Consider the following 20,878-nt stretch of genomic DNA (forward strand, 5'->3'; position numbering starts at 1 on the left):
GACTTTCCCCAATCAATCCTACCCAACTCGCACCTCAGACCATCATAGATTCCTTTATTTACATTTAGGACCCTTGTCTCTGGGTCGACTACTTCATTCTCCATCTTAATGAAGAATTCGATCATTTTATGATCGCTCCGACCCAAGGGTCCTCGTACAACAAGATTGCTAATTAATCCTTTCTCGTTACATAATACCTAGTCTAAGATGGCCTGCTCTCTGGTTGGTTCCTCGACGTATTGGTCCAGGAAACCATCCCATAAACGCTCCAGGAATCCCTCCTCCACAGTATTGTTACTAATTTGGTTAGCCCAATCTATATGTAGATTAAAGTCACCCATGATGACTGCTGTGCCCTTATTGTCCTCTTCTCTAATTTCCCTTGTAATGCCATCCCCAGCCTCCACATTACTGTTTGGAGGTCGATATACCACTCCCACTAACGTTTTCTGACCCTTGGTTTTTCTCAGTTCTATCCATACAGATTCCACATAATCAGAGCCAATATCTTTCCTTACAATTGTGTTAATCCCTTCTTTAACCAGCAAAGCTACCCCACCTCCCTTTCCTTTTTGCCTATCTTTCCTGAATATTGAATACCCCTGCATGTTGAGTTACCAGCCTTGGCCATCCTGGAGCCATGTTTCCGTAATCCCAATCAAATCATATTCGATTACCTCTATTTGCGCAGGTAATTCATCCACCTTATTACGAATGCTCCTCGCATTAAGACACAAAGCCTCCAGGCTTGTGTTTTTTAACGGTCTTCGGCCTATTAGAATTATTATTTACTGTCAGCAGCAATTTTATGAGAGCTGCAATTCTAAAGTGAAAAGCAAAACACATTCCAGGAGAGAGACATAAGAACATAGAAACTTAGGAAATAGGAGCAGGAGTAGGCCATTCGGCCCCTCGAGCCTGCTCCGCCATTCAATGATATCATGGCTGATCATCCGAATTCAGTACCCTCTCCCTGCATTCTCCCCATATCCCTTGACCCATTTAGCCTTAAGAAATATATCTAACTCCTTCTTGAATATATTTAATGAATTGGCCTCAACTGTCTTTTGTGGTAGAGAATGCCACAGGTTCACCACTCACTGGGTGAAGAAATTCCTCCTCATCTCAGTCCTAAATGGCTTTCCCCTTATGCTTAAATTATGACCCCTGGTTCTGGACTCCCCGCCATCGGGAACAGCCTTCCTGCATCTAGTCTGTCTGTTCTGTCAGAATTTTATAAGTTTCAATGAGATCCCCTCGCATTCTTCTAAACTCCAGAGAGTACAATCCCAATCGACCAAATCTCTCCTCATACATTATTCCTGCCATCCCAGGTGTCAGCCTGGTGAATCTTCGCTGAACTCCTTCCATGGCAAGAACATCCTTCCTCAGATAAGTCGACTAAAACTGCACACAATACTCAAGATGTGGTTTCACCAGGGCCCTGTATAACTGCAGCAAGACACCTTTGTTCCTGTACTCAAACCCTTTCGCTATGAAGGCCAACATACCATTTGCCTTCTTAACCGCCTGCTGCAGCTGCATGCTAACCTTCAGCAATTGGTGCACAGGACACCCAGGTCTCTTTGCACTTCCCCTTCACCCAATCTATTGCCATTCAGATAGTAATCTGCCTTCCTATTTTTGCCACCAAAGTGGATAACTTCACATTTATTCACGTGAAATTGCATCTGCCATGATTTTTGCCCAATCCCCCAACCTGTCCAAATCATCCTGGAGTTTCTCGGCATCCTCCTCACAGCACACACGCCCACTCAGCTTTGTTTCGTCTGCAAATTTGGAGATATTACATCTACTTCCCTTGTCTAGATCATTAACATATATTTTAAATAGCTTGGGTCGAAGAACCGATCCCTGCGGTACCCCACTAGTCACTGCCTGCCACTCAGAAAAAGACCCGTTTATTCCAACTCTTTGCTTTCTGTCTGCCAACCAGTTCTCTATCCAAGTCAATACCTTGCCCCCAATCCCATGTGCCTTAACTTTACACGCTAATCTCTTATGCGGGACCTTATCGACAGCCTTCTGGAAGTCCAAATACATCACATCCACTGGTTCTACCTTATCTATTTTACCAGTTACATCCTCAAAAAACTCCAGTGGATTAGTCAAGCACGATTTACCTTTTGTAAATCCATGCTGATTTTGTCCAACCCTGTCACTGCTTTCCAAGTGCTCTGCTATTACATCTTTTATAATGGACTCTAGCATTTTCCCCACTTCCAATGTCAGGCTTACCAGTCTGTAATTCCCCGTTTTCTCTCTACCAAATTTTTGAATAGTGCGGTAACATTAGCTACCCTCCAATCCATGGGAACTGTTCCAGATTCCATCGAATGTTGGAAAATGATCAGCAATGCATGTATTATTTGTAGGGCCACTTCCTTAAGTATCCAAGGATGTAGGTTATCAGGCCCTGGGGGATTATCGGTCTTCAATCCCATGAATTTCCCTAACACCATTTCCGGCATATACTGATTTCTTTCAGTTCCTCCCTTTCATCAGACTCTATGTTCCCCGACATCTCTAGGAGGTTATTTGTGCCCTCCTTTTTGAAGACAGAACCAAAATATGTATTTAATTGGTCTGCCATTTCTTTACTCCCCATTATAAATTCCCCTGATTCTGACTGCAAGGGACCCACGCTTGACGTCGCCAATCTTTTTCTCTTCAGAAATCTATAAAAGCTTTTACAGTCAGTTTTTATGTTCCCTGAAAATTTACTCTCATATTCTAATTTCCCTTTCTTAATTAATCCCTTTGTCCTCCTTTGTTGAATCCTAAACTGCTCCCAATCCTCAGGATTACTGCTTTTTCTGTCCAATTTATATGTCCTCTCCTTGGATCTTATGCTATCCCTAATATCGCTTGTTAGCCACGGTTGTGTCACCTTTTTTGATTTATTTTTATTCCAAACTGTTTTGAACAAATTCTGTCGTTTATCCATGTGTTCTTTGAATGTGTGCCATTGCCTATCCACCGTCAACCCTTTGAGTGCCATTCCCCAATCAATCCTACCCAACTCGCACCTCAGACCATCATAGTTTCCTTTATTTACATTTAGGACACTAGTCCATAGGTCGACTACTTCATTCTCCATCTTAATGAAGAATTCGATCATTTTATAATCGCTCCGACCCAAGGGGCCTCGTACAACAAGATTGCTAATTAATCCTTTCTCGTTACATCCAGTCTGTCTGTCCTGTTAGAATTGTATAAGTTTCAATGAGATCCCCTCTCAATCTTCTAAACTCTAGCGAATATGAGCCTAATCGACCCAATCTCTCTTCATACATCATTACTTCCATTCCAGGTATCAGGCTAGTGAATCTTCGCTGCACTCCCTGCATGGCAATAAAATCCTTCCTCAGATAAGGCGACCAAAACTGCACACAATACTCAAGGTGTGGTCTCACCAAGGCGTGTACAACTGCAGCAAGAGATCCTTGCTCCTGTACTCGAATCCTCTCACTGAAGGCCCTTAATATCACGAAACCGTATCGCCAACAATAAACAGGGTCAGCGATTTGAGAATTTAATATCTTGGAGCCGACATTTTCGCGGCTGCGATGGCCGAGTGGTTAAGGCGTTGGACTTGAATTCCAATGGGGTTTCCCCGCGCAGGTTCGAGCCCTGCTCCCAGCGGGTTTTTCATTATGATAATTAATTACTTCAAATAAATTATTTTCTTCAATCTGCTCCCTCTGGGAGGATTTTGGAATTTTCAATGCCGGTTTTAAGGAAACTAAAGGATTGCCGAGAGAACTGGATCACTTTCTTCAAGAAGGTTTGCTGACCGAATTCCAAAAGTTTTCTGCAGATTGTCCGGAAGCTCCAGATAAGGAGGCCTCGACAGTCTCTGAGGTACCTTCCCATACACTCGGTGCTGTCCGGTAGCATCAGTATGTGTAACCATGGGAGAGAGAGAATGGAAAGTCACTGGAAGGCTTGTTTCTGTCAGCAGCAATGGTACAAGAGGAGCCATTCTAAAGTGAAAAGCAGAAAACATTCCAGGAGACAGGCCAGGAGACAGACAAACGGAGTGGAGATCTGGAAGACTGACCAGAAAAAAAACAAGGAGGACACCAACTCATAATTCATCTCTCCCTCTCCCGAAGCAGAAGAATTGAACATTCTGAGTTTTGAGTTGCACCACTGAGGTTGCACAAGTCTCTCTCTGTAAAACTTGTATTATTATGTCAATAAAATGATTTGTTCGAAAGGTTTGAAGCTTCATTTCCCAAGGAATTTTCTTGTATAATCGGGCTGCATTGGTTCCGAAGGCCGGCTCTGCTTTCGCAGAACTTGACTGTCGAGAGGTCCCGCAGGTCTAAATGTATCGACTGGTTTCAAAGCACCAACTCAGATTGGGGCGTATGGGACATGTGGCCCAGGAAGAGCGGTGGTAGCAGAGCATACTTAGCAGTTTAAGTGGCTGAAAGTGAATGTTAGATTGAGGAAATACCGCAGGAAAATTACAATGAAATTGAAGGGGGAAGGTAAACGAGAGCTATTGATTGTGGACGGAAGAAAGGTCTGCGTTACGTTTCGGTTTGGAGCCGAAGTTGCTGCGGCCAGAATGCAGATTATTAATCACTATACGAGCACGGCACCACACATCAACAACTGGAGCTCTGCAAAGTATCGCATGGCACTGCTTAGGAAACATGGATTTTTGGTGAAGAGTCCAAAATCAGCACCGGCAGAAATACAGAAGCGGGAAATTCAACGCATGGCTCGCAGCCACTGGAGCCTTCATCCAGAATGGGAACTGGTGCAGGCACAGTGACATTTAAAAGAATTGTAGCCTTTTCACACGAGAAGAAACTCACCATTGGAGATTCTTTAAAAATAGGCCCCGCTGGGAATCGAACCCAGGATCTCTTGTTTACTAGACAGACGCTTGGACCAGCTAAGCCACGGGGCCGAATGCTGGCACACCTTCTCGCCCCCACTCACTGATGTCTATCAGCTTCCGGTCACTGTCTTCTGGACTCTCAGGCCGTTTCTTATTTCTCCAGCTCTCTTGTCCATTCCGCCATATGTCCCATTGCTCTCTGTATCTCCCGCTTAATTTATCTCAGTGTCAATCTGTGAGGTGATTCTGAATGATTACCCTATGTTTGTGTCTTATATGAAATAAATGGGGGGATCAGACAACTCTTCCTCTGACACTGGGGAACAAATAAGCCAACAGTTACAACACGATATTGTTTACTGTGATGCAGCAAATACAATATTCCATCTTAAAAGTTTCAGTTTCAATTCTGTGCAAAATAAACTGTGACTCCAACGTGTTTCCAATAGCCTGCCTTTTAATCTGACGTCACAAACGCCACCATTGCACCTCAAGGTGATTCATAACTAATAAACAGTAGAAGTCAAGCACTGAAAGGGTATTTGTAGAAAGGGTTGTGAGACTGCGGAATGCACTGGCCCAACAAGCAGCAGATTTAAAACAAGGTTTAAAAACCGGCAGCCTGTGGGAGGAAGGGGGCAGAGAGGCAAGAGAGACACAGGAAAGATCAACTTGGAAACTATTGGCACGAATCTACTTTCAATCCCCCCACTGTATTTCAACCCATTTAACGTCAGATTCACAAATTGATGCATGTGAGCAATATAGGACATTTATCGCTGTCTCTGGTCTAAAATAACTGCTTTATTATTTGATCCCACCCGCTGTGTTTAGGCTCTAGCCTGAATATTTATCTCCGACCTAGAATCAGTTTCTAATCTGGAGACAAGGTTTCTGCAGCCGGCGGGCAGGGAGCAGAGGCTGTGGCTGATCTGTGTCATGTGGGAGCAGAACACAATGTTTCTGCTGTTTATTTTCATTACCCTGCAGAATATTCCATACTGTTCTCAAGGTCTTACGTACCGTTAAATATCGGAAGTTTTCTTTTATTGTAATGACCGCTGCGATTCTTCTGGACTTGCTGAATTTGCAGCAAATTAAATATCACGAAACAGTCATCGCCAACAATAAACAGGGTCAGCGATTTGAGAATTTAGTATCTTGGAGCCGACATTTTCGCGGCTGCGATGGCCGAGTGGTTAAGGCGTTGGACTTGAAATCCAGTGGGGTTTCCCCGCGCAGGTTCGAGCCCTGCTCGCAGCGGGTTTTCTGATTATGATAATTAATTACGTCAAGTAAATTATTTTCTTCAATCTGCTCCCTCTGGGAGGATTTTGGAATTTTCAATACCGGTTTTAAGGAAAATAAAGGATTGCCGAGAGAACTGGATCACTTACTTCAAGAAGGTTTGCTGACCGAATTCCAAAGGTTTTCTGCAGATTGTCTGGAAGCTCCAGATAAGGAGGCCTCGACAGTCTCTGAGGTAACTTCCCATACACTCGGTGCTGTCCGGTAGCATCAGTCTGTGTATCCATGGGAGAGAGAGAATGGAAAGTCACTGGAAGGCTTGTTTCTGTCAGCAGCAATGGTACAAGAGCTGCCATTCTAAAGTGAAAAGCAGAACACATTCCAGGAGACAGGCCAGGAGACAGACAAACGGAGTGAAGATCTGGAAGACTGACCAGAAAAAAAACAAGGAGGACACCAACTCATAATTCATCTCACCCTCTCCCGAAGCAGAAGAATTGAACATTCTGAGTTTTGAGTTGCACCACTCAGGTTGTACAAGTCTCTCTCTGTAAAACTTGTATTATTATGTCAATAAAACGATTTGTTTGAAAAGTTTGAAGCTTCATTTCCCAAGGAATTTTCTTGTATAATCGGGCTGCATTGGTTCCGAAGGCCGGCTCTGCTTTCGCAGAACTTGACTGTCGAGAGGTCCCGCAGGCCTAAATGTATCGACTGGTTTCAAAGCACCAACTCAGATTGGGGCGTATGGGACATGTGGCCCAGGAAGAGCGGTGGTAGCAGAGCATACTTAGCAGTTTAAGTGGCTGAAAGTGAATGTTAGATTAAGGAAATACCGCAGGAAAATTACAATGAAATTGAAGGGGGAAAGTAAACGAGAGCTATTGATTGTGGACGGAAGAGAAGTGTGCGTTATGTTTCGGTTTGGAGCCGAAGTTGCTGCGGCCAGAATGCAGATTATTAATCACTATACGAGCACGGCACGACACATCAACAACTGGAGCTCTGCAAAGTATCGCATGGCACTGCTTAGGAAACATGGATTTTTGGTGAAGAGTCCAAAATCAGCACCGGCAGAAATACAGAAGCGGTGAAATTCAACGCATGGCTCGCAGCCACTGGAGCCTTCATCCAGAATGGGAACTGGTGCAGGCACAGTTACATTTAAAAGAATTGTAGCCTTTTCACACGAGAAGAAACTCACCCCTGGAGATTCTTTAAAAATAGGCCCCGCTGGGAATCGAACCCAGGATCGCCTGTTTACTAGACAGACGCTTTGACCAGCTAAGCCACGGGGCCAAATGCTGGCACAACTTCTCGCCCCCACTCACAGATGTCTATCAGCTTCCGGTCACTGTCTTCTGGACTCTCAGGCCGTTTCTTATTTCTCCAGCTCTCTTGTCCATTCCGCCATATGTCCCATTGCTCTCTGTATCTCCCGCTTAATTTATCTCAGTGTCAATCTGTGTGGTGATTCTGAATGATTACCCTATGTTTGTGTCTTATATGAAATAAATGGGGGGATCAGACAACTCTTCCTCTGACACTATGGAACAAATAAGCCAACAGTTAGAACACGATATTGTTTACTGTGATGCAGCAAATACAATATTCCATCTTAAAAGTTTCAGTTTCAATTCTGTGCAAAGAAACTGTGACTCCAACGTGTTTCCAATAGCCTGCCTTTTAATCTGACGTCACAAACGCCACCATTGCACCTCAAGGTGATTCATAACTAATAAACAGAGAAGTCAAGCACTGAAAGGGTATTTGTAGAAAGGGTTGTGAGACTGTGGAATGCACTGGCCCAGCAAGCAGCAGATTTAAAACAAGGTTTAAAAACCGGCAGCCTGTGGGAGGAAGGGGGCAGAGAGGCAAGAGAGACACAGGAAAGATCAACTTGGAAACTATTGGCCCGAATCTACTTTAAATCCCCCCACTGTATTTCAACCCATTTAATGTCAGATTCACAAATTAATGCATGTGAGCAATATAGGACATTTATCGCTGTCTCTGGTCTAAAATAACTGCTTTATTATTTGATCCCACCCGTTGTGTTTAGGCTCTAGCCTGAATATTTATCTCCGACCTAGAATCAGTTTCTAATCTGGAGACAAGGTTTCTGCAGCCGGCGGGCAGGGAGCAGAGGCTGTGGCTGATCTGTGTCATGTGGGAGCAGAACACAATGTTTCTGCTGTTTATTTTCATTACCCTGCAGAATATTCCATACTGTTCTCAAGGTCTTACATACCGTTAAATATCGGAAGTTTTCTTTTATTGTAATGACCGCTGCGATTCTTCTGGACTTGCTGAATTTGCAGCAAATGAAATATCACGAAACCGTCATCGCCAACAATAAACAGGGTCAGCGATTTGAGAATTTAGTATCTTGGAGCCGACATTTTCGCGGCTGCGATGGCCGAGTGGTTAAGGCGTTGGACTTGAATTCCAATGGGGTTTCCCCGCGCAGGTTCGAGCCCTGCTCGCAGCGGGTTTTCTCATTATGATAACTAATTACGTCAAGTAAATTATTTTCTTCAATCTGCTCCCTCTGGGAGGATTTTGGAATTTTCAATGCCGGTTTTAAGGAAACTAAAGGATTGCCGAGAGAACTGGATCACTTACTTCAAGAAGGATTGCTGACCGAATTCCAAAGGTTTTCTGCAGATTGTCTGGAAGCTCCAGATAAGGAGGCCTCGACAGTCTCTGAGGTAACTTCCCATACACTCGGTGCTGTCCGGTAGCATCAGTCTGTCTATCCATGGGAGAGAGAGAATGGAAAGTCACTGGAAGGCTTGTTTCTGTCAGCAGCAATGGTACAAGAGCTGCCATTCTAAAGTGAAAAGCAGAACACATTCCAGGAGACAGGCCAGGAGACAGACAAACGGAGTGGAGATCTGGAAGACTGACCAGAAAAAAAACAAGGAGGACACCAACTCATAATTCATCTCTCCCTCTCCCGAAGCAGAAGAATTGAACATTCTGAGTTTTGAGTTGCACCACTGAGGTTGTACAAGTCTCTCTCTGTAAAACTTGTATTATTATGTCAATAAAACGATTTGTTTGAAAAGTTTGAAGCTTCATTTCCCAAGGAATTTTCTTGTATACTCGGGCTGCATTGGTTCCGAAGGCCGGCTCTGCTTTCGCAGAACTTGACTGTCGAGAGGTCCCGCAGGCCTATATGTATCGACTGGTTTCAAAGCACCAACTCAGATTGGGGCGTATGGGACATGTGGCCCAGGAAGAGCGGTGGTAGCAGAGCATACTTAGCAGTTTAAGTGGCTGAAAGTGAATGTTAGATTAAGGAAATACCGCAGGAAAATTACAATGAAATTGAAGGGGGAAAGTAAACGAGAGCTATTGATTGTGGACGGAAGAAAAGTCTGCGTTATGTTTCGGTTTGGAGCCGAAGTTGCTGCGGCCAGAATGCAGATTATTAATCACTATACGAGCACGGCACCACACATCAACAACTGGAGCTCTGCAAAGTATCGCATGGCACTGCTTAGGAAACATGGATTTTTGGTGAAGAGTCCAAAATCAGCACCGGCAGAAATACAGAAGCGGTGAAATTCAACGCATGGCTCGCAGCCACTGGAGCCTTCATCCAGAATGGGAACTGGTGCAGGCACAGTTACATTTAAAAGAATTGTAGCCTTTTCACACGAGAAGAAACTCACCCCTGGAGATTCTTTAAAAAAAGGCCCCGCTGGGAATCGAACCCAGGATCACCTGTTTACTAGACAGACGCTTTGACCAGCTAAGCCACGGGGTCGAATGCTGGCACAACTTCTCGCCCCCACTCACAGATGTCTATCAGCTTCCGGTCACTGTCTTCTGGACTCTCAGGCCGTTTCTTATTTCTCCAGCTCTCTTGTCCATTCCGCCATATGTCCCATTGCCCTCTGTATCTCCCGCTTAATTTATCTCAGTGTCAATCTGTGTGGTGATTCTGAATGATTACCCTATGTTTGTGTCTTATATGAAATAAATGGGGGGATCAGACAACTCTTCCTCTGGCACTGGGGAACAAATAAGCCAACAGTTCGAACACGATATTGTTTACTGTGATGCAGCAAATACAATATTCCATCTTAAAAGTTTCAGTTTCAATTCTGTGCAAAGAAACTGTGACTCCAACGTGTTTCCAATAGCCTGCCTTTTAATCTGACGTCACAAACGCCACCATTGCACCTCAAGGTGATTCATAACTAATAAACAGAGAAGTCAAGCACTGAAAGGGTATTTGTAGAAAGGGTTGTGAGACTGTGGAATGCACTGGCCCAGCAAGCAGCAGATTTAAAACAAGGTTTAAAAACCGGCAGCCTGTGGGAGGAAGGGGGCAGAGAGGCAAGAGAGACATAGGAAAGATCAACTTGGAAACTATTGGCCCGAATCTACTTTAAATCCCCCCACTGTATTTCAACCCATTTAATGTCAGATTCACAAATTGATGCATGTGAGCAATATCGGACATTTATCGCTGTCTCTGGTCTAAAATAACTGCTTTATTATTTGATCCCACCCGCTGTGTTTAGGCTCTACCCTGAATATTTATCTCCGACCGAGAATCAGTTTCTAATCTGGAGACAAGGTTTCTGCAGCCGGCGGGCAGGGAGCAGAGGCTGTGGCTGATCTGTGTCATGTGGGAGCAGAACACAATGTTTCTGCTGTTTATTTTCATTACCCTGCAGAATATTACATACTGTTCTCAAGGTCTTACATGCCGTTAAATATCGGAAGTTTTCTTTTATTGTAATGACCGCTGCGATTCTTCTGTACATAAGAACATAAGAACATAAGAAATAGGAGCAGGAGTAGGCCAATCGGCCCCTCGAGCCTGCGCCACCATTCAATAAGATCATGGCTGATCTGATCCTAACCTCAAATCTTCTATCACTCTGCATCCACCCGAACCCATGTGATCTCCCGGGAGAGGCGAAAAACCAGATAAAGACCCAATGGCCAATTTGGGAGAAAAAAATCTGGGAAATTCCTCTCCGACCCATCTAGGCGATCGAAATTCTTCCAGGAGATCACTCTGTCCCTATATTTTCTACAGTACTTACCTTCTGTAAAGGCGATCTCCACCCCAGCCAAGAACAGGAATAAAACCATCTCCTGAAATCTAACAGAATTAGAACACAGTAGGAGCAGAACAAGGCTACACGGCCCCTGGGCCCGCTCCACTACCCACAGTGCCATGACCATTCCGAACCCAGACTCATGTCCAATTTCCTGCCCGCTCCCCGTAACCCTTTATTCCCTTTACTTCTAGGAAACTATCTATTTCTGTTTTAAATTTATTTAATGATGTAGCTTCCACAGCTTTCTGGGGCAGCAAATTCCACAAACCTACCACCCTCTGAGTGAAGAAGTTTCTCCTCATCTCAGTTTTGAATGAGCAGCCCCTTATTTTAAGATTATGCCCCCTAGTTCTAGTTTCACCCATCATTGGGAACATCCTCACCGCATCCACCCGATCAAGCCCCTTCACAATCTTATATGTTTCAATAAGATCGCCTCTCATTCTTCTGAACTCCAATGAGTAGAGTCCCAATCTACTCAACCTCTCCTCATATGACCACCCCCTCATCCCCGGGATTAACCGAGTGAACCTTCTTTGTACTGACTCGAGAGCAAGTATGTCTTTTCTTAAGTATGGACACCAAAACTGTATGCAGTATTCCAGGTGCGGCCTCACCAATACCTTGTACAACTGCAGCAATACCTCCCTGTTTTTATATTCCAACCCCCTAGCAATAAAAGCCAACATTCCATTGGCCTTCTTAATCACTTGCTGCACCTGCATACTAACTTTTTGAGTTTCGTGCACCAGGACCCCCAGATCCCTTTGTACTACAGTACTTTCCAGTTTCTTGCCATTAAGATAATAACTTGCTCTATGATTTTTCCTGCCAAAGTGCATAACCTCACACTTTCCAGTATTGTATTCCATCTGCCAAATCTCTGCCCACTTACTTAGCCTGTCTATGTCCCTTTGCAGGTTTTTTATGTCCTCCTCACTCACTACTTTCCCTCCCATCTTTGTATCATCTGCAAACTTTGATATGTTACACTCGGTCCCCTCCTCCAAATCGTTAATATAGATTGTAAAGAGTTGGGGACCCAGCACTGACCCCTGCGGAACACCACTAGTTACTGGTTGCCAATCTGAGAACGAACCATTTATCCCAACTCTCTGCTTTCTGTTAGAGAGCCAATCCTCCACCCACGCCAGAATATTACCCCCAATCCCGTGATTTTTTATCTTGAGCAATAATCTTTTGTGTGGCAGCTTGTCAAATGCCTTTTGGAAGTCTAAATACACTTCGTCCACTGGTTCCCCTTTATCCACCCTGTATGTTACTTCCTCAAAAAACTCAAGCAAATTTGTTAAACATGACTTCCCCTTCATGAAACCATGCTGAGTTTGCCCTATTAAATTATGTTTATCCAAATGTCCCGTGACTGTCTCCTTAATAATGAACTCTAACATTTTACCAACCACAGATGTTAGGCTAACAGGTCTATAGTTTCCAGCCTTCTGCCTACTACCCTTTTTAAATAAGGGTGTTACATTAGCAGTTTTCCAATCTGCCGGGACCTTTGCTGAGTCCAGTGAGTTTTGGAAAATTATTACCAATGCATCCACAATCCCTACCGCTACTTCCCTCAAGACCCTGGGATGCAAGCCATCAGGTCCAGGGGATTTATCCGCCTTGAGTCCCATTATTTTACCAAGTACCACTTCCTTAGTGATTTTAATCGTATTTAGTTCCTCCCCCCCTAGAGCCCCCTGTTTGTCCAGTGTTGGGATATTCTTAGTGTCCTCTACTGTAAAGACTGATACAAAATAATTGTTCAGTGTTTTTGCCATCTCCATGTTTCCCACCATTAATTTCCCGGTCTCATCCTCTAAGGGACCAACATTTACTTTAGCCACCCTTTTTCTTTTTATATAACTATAGAAACTTTTACTGTCTGTTTTTATATTTTTTGCTAATTTACTTTCATAATCTATCTTCCCTTTCTTAATCAATCTTTTTGTTATTTTTTGCTGTCTTTTAAAGACTTCCCAATCTTCCATCCTCCCACTAGATTTGGCTACCTTATATGCCCTTGCTTTTAGTCGGATACTATCCTTAATTACTTTACTTAGCCACGGATGGCTATCTTTTCTTTTACACCCTTTTTTCCTCAGTGGAATATATTTTTTTTGGAAGTTGTAAAATAACTCCTTAAATGTACACCACTGGTCATGTACCGTCTTACCCTTTAATCTATTTTCCCAGTCCACTCTAATTAATTCCGCTCTCATACCTTCATAGTCTCCTTTATTCAAGCTCAGCACGCTTGTTTGAGATCCAACCTTCTCACCCTCTAATTGAATATGGAACTCAACCATGTTATGGTCACTCATTCCAAGGGGATCCTTTACTAGGACATTTTTAATTAATCCTGTCTCATTACACAGGACCAAATCTAAGGTTGCTTGCCCCCTGGTCGGTTCAGTTACATACTGCTCAAGAAACCCATCCCTAATACACTCAATGAACTCTTCCTCAAGGCTGCTCTGCCCAATTTGATTTGTCCAGTTAATATGATAATTAAAATCCCCCATAATTATAGCTGTTCCCTTATTACAAGCCTCAACTATTTCCTGATTAATACTCCGTCCAACAGAGTTGCAACTGTTCGGAGGCCTATAGACTACACCCACTAGTGTTTTTTTCCCCTTATTATTCCTTACCTCCACCCAAACTGTTTCACTATCCTGCTCCTTTGACCCAATATCATTTCTCTGTATTATAGTGATTCCTTCCTTTATTAACATAGCCACCCCACCTCCTCTCCCTTCCTGCCTGTCCTTCCTGATTGTTAAATAACCTGGTATGTTTAATTCCCAGTCATGGTCACCCTGCAGCCATGTTTCTGTAATGGCCACAAGATCATACCCATATGTCATTATTTGTACCGTTAACTCATTCATTTTGTTACGAATGCTACGTGCATTCAGATAAAGAACTTTCAAATATGTTTTGTAACACTTAGTTCCTGTTTTTTCCCTTTTTAGTACTTTACTTTTTACTCCATACCTTCTGTCCCTTCCTGACACATTCTGTTTTTTAATTCCCCCACTGCTACCTAAGTCTATGACCTTCTCTGTTGTCATTTCTATTATTTGCTCTCTAGAAACCTCCCCCCCACTAATTAGTTTAAAGCCCTCTCTACAGCCCTAGTTATATGATTCGCCAGGACTCTAGTCCCAGCACTGGCCAAGTGGAGTCCGTCCCAACAGAACAGCTCCCTCCTGTCCCAGTACTGGTGCCAGTGTCCCAAGAAGCAAAACCCATTTCTCCCACACCAGTCTTTGAGCCACGCATTTAACTCTTTAATTTTATTTATCCTAGCCAAATTCGCTCGTGGCTCAGGTAATAACCCAGAGATTATTACCCTTGAGGTTCTGTTTTTTAATTTGACCCCTAGCTGCTCATACTCCTTTAACAGAACCGTCTTCCTTGTCCTATCTACGTCGTTTGTACCAACATGGACCACGACAACTGGATCCTCCCCCTCCCACTGCAAGTTTCTTTCCAGCCCAGAAGAGATGTCCTTAACCCTGGCACCAGGCAGGCAACACAGCCTTCGGGACTCCCGCTCTTGACTGCAGAGAACCCTATCTATCCCCCTAATGATACTATCCCCTACCACTACAACATTTCTTTTTACTCCCTCCACTTGAATGGCCCCCTGTACCACGGTGCTGTGGCCAGGTTGCTCATCCTCCCTGCAGTCCCCGCTCCCGCCCTCACAGGGAGTAAGAACCTCGATCCTGCTGGACAAGAACAAGGGCTGCGTCTCCTTCAACACTACATCCTGGATCCCTGTACCTTCCTCACTCGTAGTCACACCGTCCTGTCCCTAACCACGGACTACATCTGCAGTAATTAACTTCATAGGTGTGACCATCTCCTGAAACATAGAGTCCAGGAACTTCTCCCCCTCCCTGATGTGTCGCAGTGTCCGAAGCTCGGTCTCAAGCTCCATAACATGGAACTTGAGTTCCTCTAGCAGCAAACACTTGTCGCAGATGTAATCACCGTTAGCCTCAATGGGGTTCACCGGCTCCCACATCTCGCAACAGTAACACATCACCTGCTCCATTCTATATAATTAATTAAATTTCTTATTATTAGTTATGAAGACCCTGCCCGGATATATATGATAATATCACACCACTATTCAATAGGACTTACCAACTTAAAGGTATGAAAGAGAAGAGAAGGAAGAAAACCAACCAACCAGCTGATCACCAACCTCCTCCTTGAATACTGTCTGTGGAGCCTGTTTGGTTGACTCGTCTCGCTGCTCCGCCTCCGCAGTGCTGTCTAAGCCTGGGAGTGGGGAATAAAACAGAGCAAAAAACACACCCTCACCTCCCACTTATCCGAACTCTCCCACTTAGCAAAACTCCAGCAGCACTCAATGCACAAAGCACAAGAGCTGCCATTCTAAAGTGAAAAGCAGAACACATTCCAGGAGACAGGCCAGGAGACAGACAAACGGAGTGGAGATCTGGAAGACTGACCAGAAAAGAAACAAGGAGGACACCAACTCATAATTCATCTCTCCCTCTCCCGAAGCAGAAGAATTGAACATTCTGCGTTTTGAGTTGCACCACTGAGGTTGTACAAGTCTCTCTCTGTAAAACTTGTATTATTATGTCAATAAAACGATTTGTTTGAAAAGTTTGAAGCTTCATTTCCCAAGGAATTTTCTTGTATAATCTGGCTGCATTGGTTCCGAAGGCCGGCTCTGCTTTCGCAGAACTTGACTGTCGAGAGGTCCCGCAGGTCTAAATGTATCGACTGGTTTCAAAGCACCAACTCAGATTGGGGCGTATGGGAAATGTGGCCCAGGAAGAGCGGTGGGAGCAGAGCATACTTAGCAGTTTAAGTGGCTGAAAGTGAATGTTAGATTAAGGAAATACCGCAGGAAAATTACAATGAAATTGAAGGGGGAAAGTAAACGAGAGCTATTGATTGTGGACGGAAGAAAAGTCTGCGTTATGTTTCGGTTTGGAGCCGAAGTTGCTGCGGCCAGAATGCAGATTATTAATCACTATACGAGCACGGCACCACACATCAACAACTGGAGCTCTGCAAAGTATCGCATGGCACTGCTTAGGAAATATGGATTTTTGGTGAAGAGTCCAAAATCAGCACCGGCAGAAATACAGAAGCGGTGAAATTCAACGCATGGCTCGCAGCCACTGGAGCCTTCATCCAGAATGGGAACTGGTGCAGGCACAGTTACATTTAAAAGAATTGTAGCCTTTTCACACGAGAAGAAACTCACCCCTGGAGATTCTTTAAAAATAGACCCCGCTGGGAATCGAACCCAGAATCTCCTGTTTACTAGACAGGCGCTTTGACCAGCTAAGCCACGGGGCCAAATGCTGGCACAACTTCTCGCCCCCACTCACAGATGTCTATCAGCTTCCAGTCACTGTCTTCTGGACTCTCAGGCCGTTTCTTATTTCTCCAGCTCTCTTGTCCATTCCGCCATATGTCCCATTGCTCTCTGTATCTCCCGCTTAATTTATCTCAGTGTCAATCTGTGTGGTGATTCTGAATGATTACCCTATGTTTGTGTCTTATATGAAATAAATGGGGGGATCAGACAACTCTTCCTCTGACACTGGGGAACAAATAAGCCAACAGTTAGAACACGATATTGTTTACTGTGATGCAGCAAATACAATATTCCATCTTAAAAGTTTCAGTTTCAATTCTGTGCAAAGAAACTGTGACTCCAACGTGTTTCCAATAGCCTGCCTTTTAATCTGACGTCACAAACGCCACCATTGCACCTCAAGGTGATTCATAACTAATAAACAGAGAAATCAAGCACTGAAAGGGTATTTGGAGAAAGGGTTGTGAGACTGTGGAATGCACTGGCCCAGCAAGCAGCAGATTTAAAACAAGGTTTAAAAACCGGCAGCCTGTGGGAGGAAGGGGGCAGAGAGGCAAGAGAGACACAGGAAAGATCAACTTGGAAACTATTGGCCCGAATCTACTTTAAATCCCCCCACTGTATTTCAACCCATTTAATGTCAGATTCACAAATTGATGCATGTGAGCAATATAGGACATTTATCGCTGTCTCTGGTCTAAAATAACTGCTTTATTATTTGATCCCACCCGCTGTGTTTAGGCTCTACCCTGAATATTTATCTCCGACCTAGAATCAGTTTCTAATCTGGAGACAAGGTTTCTGCAGCCGGCGGGCAGGGAGCAGAGGCTGTGGCTGATCTGTGTCATGTGGGAGCAGAACACAATGTTTCTGCTGTTTATTTTCATTACCCTGCAGAATATTCCATACTGTTCTCAAGGTCTTACATACCGTTAAATATCGGAAGTTTTCTTTTATTGTAATGACCGCTGCGATTCTTCTGGACTTGCTGAATTTGCAGCAAATTAAATATCACGAAACAGTCATCGCCAACAATAAACAGGGTCAGCGATTTGAGAATTTAGTATCTTGGAGCCGACATTTTCGCGGCTGCGATGGCCGAGTGGTTAAGGCGTTGGACTTGAAATCCAATGGGGGTTTCCCCGCGCAGATTCGAGCGCTGCTCGCAGCGGGTTTTCTCATTATGATAATTAATTACGTCAAGTAAATTATTTTCTTCAATCTGCTCCCTCTGGGAGGATTTTGGAATTTTCAATGCCGGTTTTAAGGAAAATAAAGGATTGCCGAGAGAACTGGATCACTTAATTCAAGAAGGTTTGCTGACCGAATTCCAAAGGTTTTCTGCAGATTGTCTGGAAGCTCCAGATAAGGAGGCCTCGACAGTCTCTGAGGTACCTTCCCATACACTCGGTGCTGTCCGGTAGCATCAGTCTGTGTATCCATGGGAGAGAGAGAATGGAAAGTCACTGGAAGGCTTGTTTCTGTCAGCAGCAATGGTACAAGAGCTGCAATTCTAAAGTGAAAAGCAGAACACATTCCAGGAGACAGGCCAGGAGACAGACAAACGGCGTGGAGATCTGGAAGACTGACCAGAAAAGAAACAAGGAGGACACCAACTCATAATTCATCTCTCCCTCTCTCGAAGCAGAAGAATTGAACATTCTGCGTTTTGAGTTGCACCACTGAGGTTGTACAAGTCTCTCTCTGTAAAACTTGTATTATTATGTCAATAAAACGATTTGTTTGAAAAGTTTGAAGCTTCATTTCCCAAGGAATTTTCTTGTATAATCGGGCTGCATTGGTTCCGAAGGCCGGCTCTGCTTTCGCAGAACTTGGCTGTCGAGAGGTCCCGCAGGTCTAAATGTATCGACTGGTTTCAAAGCACCAACTCAGATTGGGGCGTATGGGACATGTGGCCCAGGAAGAGCGGTGGTAGCAGAGCATACTTAGCAGTTTAAGTGGCTGAAAGTGAATGTTAGATTAAGGAAATACCGCAGGAGAATTACAATGAAATTGAAGGGGGAAAGTAAACGAGAGCTATTGATTGTGGACGGAAGAAAAGTCTGCGTTAAGTTTCGGTTTAGAGCCGAAGTTGCTGCGGCCAGAATGCAGATTATTAATCACTATACGAGCACGGCACCACACATCAACAACTGGAGCTCTGCAAAGTATCGCATGGCACTGCTTAGGAAATATGGATTTTTGGTGAAGAGTCCAAAATCAGCACCGGCAGAAATACAGAAGCGGTGAAATTCAACGCATGGCTCGCAGCCACTGGAGCCTTCATCCAGAATGGGAACTGGTGCAGGCACAGTTACATTTAAAAGAATTGTAGCCTTTTCACACGAGAAGAAACTCACCCCTGGAGATTCTTTAAAAATAGGCCCCGCTGGGAATTGAACCCAGAATCTCCTGTTTACTAGACAGACGCTTTGACCAGCTAAGCCACGGGGCCGAATGCTGGCACAACTTCTCGCCCCCACTCACAGATGTCTATCAGCTTCCGGTCACTGTCTTCTGGACTCTCAGGCCGTTTCTTCTTTCTCCAGCTCTCTTGTCCATTCCGCCATATGTCCCATTGCTCTCTGTATCTCCCGCTTAATTTATCTCAGTGTCAATCTGTGTGGTGATTCTGAATGATTACCCTATGTTTGTGTCTTATATGAAATAAATGGGGGGATCAGACAACTCTTCCTCTGACACTGGGGAACAAATAAGCCAACAGTTAGAACACGATATTGTTTACTGTGATGCAGCAAATACAATATTCCATCTTAAAAGTTTCAGTTTCAATTCTGTGCAAAAGAAACTGTGACTCCAACGTGTTTCCAATAGCCTGCCTTTTAATCTGACGTCACAAACGCCACCATTGCACCTCAAGGTGATTCATAACTAATAAACAGAGAAGTCAAGCACTGAAAGGGTATTTGTAGAAAGGGTTGTGAGACTGTGGAATGCACTGGCCCAGCAAGCAGCAGATTTAAAACAAGGTTTAAAAACCGGCAGCCTGTGGGAGGAAGGGGGCAGAGAGGCAAGAGAGACACAGGAAAGATCAACTTGGAAACTATTGGCCCGAATCTACTTTAAATCCCCCCACTGTATTTCAACCCATTTAATGTCAGATTCACAAATTGATGCATGTGAGCAATATAGGACATTTATCGCTGTCTCTGGTCTAAAATAACTGCTTTATTATTTGATCCCACCTGCTGTGTTTAGGCTCTACCCTGAATATTTATCTCCGACCTAGAATCAGTTTCTAATCTGCAGACAAGGTTTCTGCAGCCGGCGGGCAGGGAGCAGAGGCTGTGGCTGATCTGTGTCATGTGGGAGCAGAACACAATGTTTCTGCTGTTTATTTTCATTACCCTGCAGAATATTCCATACTGTTCTCAAGGTCTTACATACCGTTAAATATCGGAAGTTTTCTTTTACTGTAATGACCGCTGCGATTCTTCTGGACTTGCTGAATTTGCAGCAAATTAAATATCACGAAACCGTCATCGCCAACAATAAACAGGGTCAGCGATTTGAGAATTTAGTACCTTGGAGCCGACATTTTCGCGGCTGCGATGGCCGAGTGGTTAAGGCGTTGGACTTGAAATCCAATGGGGTTTCCCCGCGCAGGTTCGAGCCCTGCTCGCAGCGGGTTTACTCATTATGATAATTAATTACGTCAAGTAAATTATTTTCTTCAATCTGCTCCCTCTGGGAGGATTTTGGAATTTTCAATGCCGGTTTTAAGGAAAATAAAGGATTGCCGAGGGAACTGGATCACTTACTTCAAAAAGGTTTGCTGACCGAATTCCAAAGGTTTTCTGCAGATTGTCTGGAAGCTCCAGATAAGGAGGCCTCGACAGTCTCTGAGGTAACTTCCCATACACTCGGTGCTGTCCGGTAGCATCAGTCTGTGTATCCATGGGAGAGAGAGAATGGAAAGTCACTGGAAGGCTGGTTTCTGTCAGCAGCAATGGTACAAGAGCTGCCATTCTAAAGTGAAAAGCAGAACACATTCCAGGAGACAGGCCAGGAGACAGACAAACGGCGTGGAGATCTGGAAGACTGACCAGAAAAGAAACAAGGAGGACACCAACTCATAATTCATCTCTCCCTCTCTCGAAGCAGAAGAATTGAACATTCTGCGTTTTGAGTTGCACCACTGAGGTTGTACAAGTCTCTCTCTGTAAAACTTGTATTATTATGTCAATAAAACGATTTGTTTGAAAAGTTTGAAGCTTCATTTCCCAAGGAATTTTCTTGTATAATCGGGCT

The 20,878-nt window shown here is 44.1% G+C and overlaps 10 non-coding genes across 10 annotated transcripts; 5 read left to right on the plus strand and 5 right to left on the minus strand.

Moving 5' to 3' along the window:
* The first annotated feature begins 3,584 nt into the window (after positions 1–3,584).
* Positions 3,585–3,666, plus strand: trnas-uga (transfer RNA serine (anticodon UGA)). The gene has a single exon. It is a non-coding gene; the product is annotated as a tRNA-Ser (tRNA).
* A 1,208-nt stretch (positions 3,667–4,874) lies between these two features.
* On the minus strand, positions 4,875–4,948 carry trnat-agu (transfer RNA threonine (anticodon AGU)). The gene has a single exon. It is a non-coding gene; the product is annotated as a tRNA-Thr (tRNA).
* A 1,112-nt stretch (positions 4,949–6,060) lies between these two features.
* Positions 6,061–6,142, plus strand: trnas-uga (transfer RNA serine (anticodon UGA)). Its single transcript has one exon. It is a non-coding gene; the product is annotated as a tRNA-Ser (tRNA).
* Positions 6,143–7,352: 1,210 nt separating this feature from the next.
* Positions 7,353–7,426, minus strand: trnat-agu (transfer RNA threonine (anticodon AGU)). Its single transcript has one exon. It is a non-coding gene; the product is annotated as a tRNA-Thr (tRNA).
* A 1,110-nt stretch (positions 7,427–8,536) lies between these two features.
* On the plus strand, positions 8,537–8,618 carry trnas-uga (transfer RNA serine (anticodon UGA)). The gene has a single exon. It is a non-coding gene; the product is annotated as a tRNA-Ser (tRNA).
* Positions 8,619–9,828: 1,210 nt separating this feature from the next.
* Positions 9,829–9,902, minus strand: trnat-agu (transfer RNA threonine (anticodon AGU)). Its single transcript has one exon. It is a non-coding gene; the product is annotated as a tRNA-Thr (tRNA).
* Positions 9,903–16,510: 6,608 nt separating this feature from the next.
* On the minus strand, positions 16,511–16,584 carry trnat-agu (transfer RNA threonine (anticodon AGU)). The gene has a single exon. It is a non-coding gene; the product is annotated as a tRNA-Thr (tRNA).
* A 1,110-nt stretch (positions 16,585–17,694) lies between these two features.
* trnas-uga (transfer RNA serine (anticodon UGA)) lies at positions 17,695–17,777 on the plus strand. The gene has a single exon. It is a non-coding gene; the product is annotated as a tRNA-Ser (tRNA).
* A 1,210-nt stretch (positions 17,778–18,987) lies between these two features.
* On the minus strand, positions 18,988–19,061 carry trnat-agu (transfer RNA threonine (anticodon AGU)). Its single transcript has one exon. It is a non-coding gene; the product is annotated as a tRNA-Thr (tRNA).
* A 1,111-nt stretch (positions 19,062–20,172) lies between these two features.
* On the plus strand, positions 20,173–20,254 carry trnas-uga (transfer RNA serine (anticodon UGA)). Its single transcript has one exon. It is a non-coding gene; the product is annotated as a tRNA-Ser (tRNA).
* Positions 20,255–20,878: the final 624 nt, after the last annotated feature.

Source organism: Somniosus microcephalus, unplaced genomic scaffold, assembly GCF_052327205.1.
Source record: "Somniosus microcephalus isolate GS21.2 unplaced genomic scaffold, FLI_Smic_1.0 scaffold674, whole genome shotgun sequence".
Classification (NCBI taxonomy): domain Eukaryota; kingdom Metazoa; phylum Chordata; class Chondrichthyes; order Squaliformes; family Somniosidae; genus Somniosus; species Somniosus microcephalus.